Raw genomic sequence first — 8,055 nt, 5'->3', positions numbered from 1 at the left:
TTTCCAAAAGAGTGTAATATTTGTGCCGTTTCTTTAAATTTTCAGGAAACCTCTAGCGTATGAGACCACGAACAAAGCGTCATTTTCGAGTGTTGCGTTATTCAAAATAAAAAGTCACGCTGAAAACATACAAAATTTGGATTTCTCTAACCGTCTATTCAAATAAAACAGAAACAAAGTTACGAAGAAAAAACATTTTCCGGAATTAATTAATATATACCTTATGTAGATAGATACATTGCTCCGCACAACCTGGTTAAAAACGTTTTAGAATTGTTGTAAACTGATGCGAACAATTAGAGCGTTTAACGATATTACTCCAATTCATTTATTAATATATGGTTCGAAAGGCAGCACCTTCCCACTCTTCATAATTACTTCTGGCGACTCACCAATCATTTAAGTTACATAATAGCACATGACAGTCCATTTACCGCGTTTCCAGAAATTTGAGCACGAATTCCTGCTAGCCAATCTCTAGTTCGGAAGTGAATCGCTACATATACATCAAATTTCCTGTGCGCTAAAATATGAATTCGTTACGCCACATATCCCCCTTGTTTGAGAGGCAATTATTTCAGTCACAAACAATATTAAAATACCCATTCTACAATTTTGGTATCAACACATAATCATCCATAGGCCTAATTTATCACGTTAAAAAAATCATGCGGTCTAACGACTAAACAATTACAATCATCTCCTTAAAATTAGAGTACATTTACAGATACGTTTGAATTCAAAAGTTACAAGTACAATATTGATCTCCTGAATCCAACACAATTCCAGAAACCGCTGAGGGTTTCGCACGATCAGTGATCTCTCATCTTTGAACATATTTCTTCAAACTGAATCGATTATAAATGCCTTTCAATATGTTCGGGTTATCGGGATCTTATAACTCGTATGAATTATTACCGTAGGATTTCGAAATTTTATATGGACAAAAATAAAAATGAAAAAACTTTTCCGTAACTTTATCTATTTTATTTGATTGTTTAGGAACACGCAGAAGCACAAGATCTCCCTCCCGCAACGGCACTGATGATACAAATGGACAGAAGCCCGTACTATAATGAGTAGTAATATTTAAAAAATACTCTATTTCTGGAACATGCTTTACCCAACGAGTATGCGCATCCGAACATAAAGTTCGGAATAAACGTTCTAATTTTCTCATAACGCGCTCAGTGGGATTACTTTGTGGGTGCCGAACCGAACAAAAAATTGGTTTGATCCCCACTTACCGAAAATTTTGACTCCAAGCGGGTGACGTAAATGGCGTTCCATTGTCCGCCAGCAATCTTTTGGGTTTGCCATTCCCGATATATAGGAATTTTTAAGTTTTATCAAAACAGTTCTGGTATTTGCACATTTAATGGGATATAATTTCACGTATCTTGAAAATGCATCCAATACAACAAAAATGTACTTTACACCACCGATTGACGTTGGAAGAGGACCAAAAAAATCGACAGAGACTAAATCTCCTGGTTCGAAAGATTGGACAAGCGAATATTCTCCCTTCATCTTAACATTCACATGTTTTGCCTTTTGACAGAGGTCGCAAGAAGGAACAAAATTCTTTACCGCTTTATTTATTCCTCTCCAGTGATAAAAACATTTAATGTACATAATTGTTTTATAAACTCCTGGATGCCCCAATTTTGAATGAATTTGATCCGTGAGCTGGTATATGAAATTCTGAGGCACAATTGGCCAATTTGGAGTAACATGATCGCGATGAAACAATATCTCATCATGAATTCTATAAATATTCTCGTATTTTTTCGAATCCATATTATCAATGATATTTTTAATGCGCGGATCACTGGCTTGACCTTCACGAATCTTTTTGAATTTATTCTTTAGATCTCAACTCAAATCGGTTGTAGAACACGTTATACCCAGCGATATAGGCGGCAAATTAATTATCAAACAATTAATCGTTAAATCAGTTTGTTCAACCTTTTCAAATTGACCTACTGGATTTCGACTAAAAAAATCTGTAGCCACATTATCACGGCCTGCACAGTGAACAAAATCGAAATCATATGCTTGTAATATTATGCTCTATCTGATTAAGCGCGCATTTAAATAAGGCGTAGAATTTAAAAAAGTCATTCCTTTATGATACGTTATAACGGTAAATTTGTTTCTAATTAGATATGTTCGTAATTCAGTAACCGCGTAAGTAATGGCCAACAACTCTTTTTCCGTGGTCATATAATTTAATTCTGCTTCCATTAGACACCTGCTAACTAAAGTAATTACCTTGTGATTTTGATTTTCATCTAATTGGTAAAGAATACCACTAATACCTAAAGTAGAGCCATCTGTTTCCAATCCAAATGGAACTCCTGGTATAATATGACCTAAAGTTATGCAATTAACTAGGTTTTGTTTAAGAAGGTCATAGGCGACTGTATGTCGATCATTCTAATTCCAAGGTTTCCTTTCTTTAAGCGACTCTCTAAAAGGATCCATATAGTTTGAATGACGAACACTAAATTGACGATAATAATTACACAATCCAAAGAATTGTTGTAATTGATTTAAATTTTGCGGTATAAGAAACTTCTTTATAATTTCTAGTTGATTAGGCAAAGGTCTGATCCCTTTTAGAGATAGTTTATAAGCTAGAAAATGAACTGATTCGCGGCAAAATAGAGAGTTTCGCAATTTTAAATTGAAATTTTGATCTTGTAAGGCTTGAAAAGCTGAATATATAGCCTGAAAGTGTTCATACACATTTCCGGAGGTGGCAATTAGCAAGTTATCTATATATATACATACATACATGCATACATATATATATATATATATTATATATATATGTATGTATGTATATGTATATGTATATATATATATATATATAGTAAAAATATCATTAAACTGATTCCCCAATGCCCAACTGAGAGATCGAATAAATGCCGAACCGGCCGTCTTAATGCCAAATGGTATTCTACAAAACTGATATAATTTTGAACCATGTAAAAATGCAGTTTATTTGCGAGAATTCCTATGCACTGGAATTTGCCAATATCCGTTTGCAAGATCAGTCGTTGACATACAGTGGTGCGCAAAAGTTTTGGGCCACATTGTTTTTCTGATCTATTCCTTCAAAGGCGAACTTGAGTAAAAATCCATTGATGCGGGAATTATGTATACTATTTGTACCAAACATTAAGTTAGGTAACAAGTTTTGAAAAAAAATTCCATTGTTTTTTTTTTATTATATTCCATACTGACGTGTGCAAAAGTATTGGGCCACTATGTTTAGATAGCTCTAGAAGCGATGCTATGGTAACAACTTCGATTCCTCGTGTTTGTCAATTGTTTAACCTATCAGGTCAAGTCATTCTGAAGTCAAAATGCCGAGACATACGACCCATGAGATTCGGTAAGCTGTGTTCAATCTTTCTGAACAAGGGAAGACTTCTCGTGAAATTGCTGCCTCATTGAAAATTGGTAAGAGTACTGTAAATAGATTAATTGAGAAATTCAGTACTACCCAGAGTTTACTGGACCTCCCACGATCTAGTAGATCACGGAAAACGACAATTCGTGTTGACAAGATCATCAAACGCAAATCAACAATTGATGTCAAGAAGACAGTATCTGAAATTGCCAATGAAATCCGCGATGAAAGCCTTGGCAACGTGAGTAGGAGCACTGTGGCTTGTCGTTTGAACGATATGGGACTGTTCGGACTCGTTGCTGTTAAGAAACCCTTGATCAGCAAGAAGAATCAGAAGGCCCGATTGGATTTTGCGAAGAAATACCAACACTGGACTTCGGAGCAGTGGCGAAAGTACTTTTTTCTGACAAATCGAAGTTCAATCTATTCAGGAGTGATGGTAAGAAGTATGTTCGACGTCCGAAAAAAACCAGATACGATTCTCGGTATCAAATTCCAAGTCAAAAACGGAGGTGGATCAGTCATGGTTTGGGGTGCTATGTCTTCGCAAGAAGTAGGTTCAATGCACAAGATTGAAGGCATCATGGAAAAAGTTATGTATCAGGATATTATGACAGAAAAAATGTTACCATATACTAGAAGAAAAATGCTTAAAAATTGGATTTTCCAGCAAGATAACGATCCGAAACATAAGTCGAAGCTGGTTCAGGAATTCTTGAAAGGGCGAAAAGTGAAGTGATTATTCAGCTTAATCTCCATACCTAAATCCGATTGAAAATTTGTGGGACACACTCGGAAGACATGTTGGAATGAAGAAACATTCGAACAAAGATGACTTATGGCGAACTCTATAGGAAGAATGGGAAAAAATACCGAAAGACTACGTGAAACGCTTAGTTGATTCAATGCCTCGACGATGTACTGCTGTAATTGCTGCTAAGGGTATGGCTACAAAGTATTAGTCAATAAGCAACAGAATAATAACTTTGTTGTTGATTTTATGAACGTTAACTATTTTATGAACCTATGTGATAAGTGTGGGCCATTATTTTTTAAAACTGTCGTTACAAACAATGTGAATGGAATTGTCAACAAACTTCATTAAAAATATGTAAATGTTGTAGTTTTGTAGTTCAATAAAGTATTGAAATTTTGTATATATTCAATTTTTCTCAACTGCTTTTATTCACCAGATATAGTCAAAAATGTGTTGGGCCCAAAATTTTTGAGTACCACTGTATGCTTAAAACCATAAAATTTCTGCAATAGTTCATTTATAATAGGCGGCGATTCATTATCCGACTCAATTATTTCATTAATGAATCGTGAATCCAAACAAAGTCGAACCGTTTTATCCCTTTTGATCACAATTCGTAAGGGATTACAGTACTGACTGGTAGATGGTTCAATAATTCCACTTTTTATCATTTTTTCAATCTCTTAATCAACCGATTCACGATAAGCAAATGGAACGGGATATGATTTCCTAACAACTGCCTTATGCGGTTTAATATTTATCCGATATTCATAAACACCAGTACTATTACTTTTCAAAGAGAATAATTTAAAAAATTTTAACATACAATTAATAAAAGCTTCCTTTTTCGTATTACCGAGTCTTATAAGTGATGCTGCGATCTCTCGTATCTCTTCTAGAAAACTCGCCGAGTTTGCTCCTATACATTTTTTATCCGAGTTTAAAAGATCAATTTCAGATAAATAAATAATTTCCTTTCGTATTAAAAAATTAAAGTCATTTTTAAAAATTGAATTCTCATAAACTAAATTTGATTCAGGAAAAAAATTCAAAAATTTATGCGACAAATTTTCATTTTCAGAGACTATTATAGTGTTCGGGTTATCTCCTCTATATATTTATCTCTTTTGATCATTATGTCTTTGGAAATACAAGTCCGATCACAAGGTGATTTGGAAAATAAATTCGATAAATAAAATTTGTCTTCATTTTGATAGACAATGCTGGGTAATTCAAGGTCATAATGATTGGGCAACTTTTCATTACACATAATATTACTAAGATTATCTATATCATTGATAATGTGAGACCGATTAGAATCAATAACAACCGCACGACAATCATTAGGACTTTCATTCAAAGTTAATGGGGTGACATAATAATTAAATTCATTCGTGTCTCGAGTCGCAATCTCATTGAGCGGCACACTACAAATCTCTTTTATAGCTATAGGCTCTGAAGATATTATTTGTATAAAGACTGTTTCATCCTCGATCGATGTCACAATCCTCTCAGACGGAAACTTATCAAACGAAACCAGTGAAACCGGAGCCAAAATTCCATCCATTGATATTGATCGATTTTTATAATCAATTGCAACTCCATTTTTCAAAAACCAATCATTTCCCATTATGACAGAAGTAGACAAATGTGGGACTACGAGAAATGACCTTAAATAGATATTTGTCCAACATTTACATAAACCATTATTTACTTTTTAATTGTCGTAGGCTTCTTCCCAATTGCGGTTCGCAAAACTACGTTTGAGACTGGCAGTTCTGCAATTTTACCATGTAACAGTAAATAATCATCGAATTTTTCCGAAACACACGTTATCTGACTGCCAGTGTCGATAAAAGATGGAATTGGCACATTAAATAAAGATACGATCAATCGGGGACATTTAGGAATTTTAGGGTTGTCATTCAGCACATTCTGACCCGATTCACATTGTACAATATTCGCAAGGTCACCAACAAAATCATATGGATCTTGACGCGTTGTTTGACCTGTCAACATCGCGCCACTTATTAGTTTATATTATTTGATCAGAAATTTGGTGGTGGAAAATTCATTTTTGGAAGTTGCAACACGTTATTATAAACTCCAATATTATTGGAAAGATTTCCTTGATCAAGATGATTTGATTTTAAATGTGACACATTAATTTCGTCTGAGTATTGATCAACAAAACCACACGTACAACTTCTTGGATTATCGGTACTTATTTGAGAATTTCGAAGCCTTTGCTGATCGCGTTTTTGCTGTTTTTGACCGTTATTACCATAGTTGAAAGAATTATAATTATTGTTTAAGGTTTTATTTTATTTGTTATTTTTTCTGCATATGTCGCATCGAGCTGTGCTAAGGCCTGGGTAATTTTATTTAATTCAGTAAAATCTAAAGTTACTAATGACTCACTGACGCGAATCGGCATTTGCTGAATAATATTATAATGTTTTTCATAAGCTTCCATTTCGGGAGAAAAATATTGTGCCTCCTTGACTTGTTCCGGAAAGTAAGCCTGGAGGTTTCCTTTACTGGGATCAAATTGTTTTGCTAGCCAATCAGCTTTAATTTTTACTCGGATCGGAATCGTGTAGAATTCCTGTAAGAATGCAACTTTAAACGCGTCATAATTATCAAAATTAGACCTACTTGTATCGTACCAATTCTTGGCACGATCCCCAAACGCACCATCCAAAACATTGAGTTTATTTATTTCTTGAATTCTCTTAACCCGAAAGTACTTATCGAAAATGTAACAATAATCTTTTATTATTGTTCATTTAAATTCAAACTTTCAACCTTCTAAAAATATGTTTAATCAACATTAAAACATTTGTTTAAAATATTTGTTGACTAGACTGACATTCATATTGTCATTATTTAAAAATCAAATTAAATATTAAGAGAACAATTACGAAAACAAACGACTCAAGAGAAAAGACAAACGAGCGAACAAATTCGTTATTAGAGAGAGAAATGAGAAACAAAAACATTACGATCAAAGATATCTGTATTGTAAATAAATAATGCAATTTTCAATTTAAAATTATAACACAACATTTAAAATTATATTCGATATTCACGCATATACACGCATCACTCCAATTCGTGGTACAAATCATATGAATTAAAATTTTTGTAATTCACAAGTATAAAAGACATAAATAAAATGATCGAACGAGTATAAAGTGGTGAACTCAGAAATGCGAATTTAAAACAATGTTAATGACTATTATCAAATGCTTTTACTTATCTCTTTGTTGGTGAGTCGCCTTTATGGTGAATAGATCATGGAATTCGCAGTGGAGAGAAAAATGATCGGACCGCCTGAGGATTCCGTTAGATCGAGGATCGTTGAGTTGGTTTTTCCAAAAGAGTGTAATATTTGTGCCGTTTCTTTAAATTTTCAGGAAACCTCTAGCGTATGAGTCCACGAACAAAGCGTCATTTTCGAGTGTTGAGTTATTTAAAAGAAAAAACCACGCTGAACACATACAAAATTTGGATGTCTCTAACCGTCCATTCAAACAAAACAAAAACAAAATCACAACAAAAAAAAATTTTCCGGAATTAATTAATATATACACCTTATGTAGATAGATACATTGCTCCGCACAACCGTGGTTAAAAACGTTTTAGAATTGTTGTAAATTGATGCGAACACTTGGCACGTTTAACGATATTATTCTAATTCAATTATTAATATATGGTTCGAAAGGCAGCACCTTCCCACTCTTCATAATTTCTTTTGGCGACTCACCAATCATCTAATTTACATAATAGCACGTGACAATCCGTTCACCGCGTTTCCAGAAATTTGAGCACGAATTTCTGCTAGCCAATCTCTAGTTCGGAAGTGAATCGCTAC

General features: G+C 33.9%; 1 protein-coding gene across 1 annotated transcript in view; it reads right to left on the bottom strand.

The window, feature by feature from the left end:
• Positions 1–7,835, bottom strand: part of LOC117169139 (spore coat protein SP85-like) — a 112,357-nt gene extending 104,522 nt beyond the window's left edge. The window contains exon 1 of the mRNA XM_033355335.1: positions 7,437–7,835. The gene's annotated coding sequence lies outside the window, so the exon portion shown is untranslated. The remainder of the gene's footprint in view (positions 1–7,436) is intronic.
• Positions 7,836–8,055: the final 220 nt, after the last annotated feature.

This window comes from Belonocnema kinseyi, chromosome 3 (assembly GCF_010883055.1).
Source record: "Belonocnema kinseyi isolate 2016_QV_RU_SX_M_011 chromosome 3, B_treatae_v1, whole genome shotgun sequence".
Classification (NCBI taxonomy): Eukaryota; Metazoa; Arthropoda; class Insecta; order Hymenoptera; family Cynipidae; genus Belonocnema; species Belonocnema kinseyi.
The sequence above is the reverse complement of the archived record's forward strand: the minus strand, read 5'-3'. Positions and strand labels throughout refer to the sequence as shown.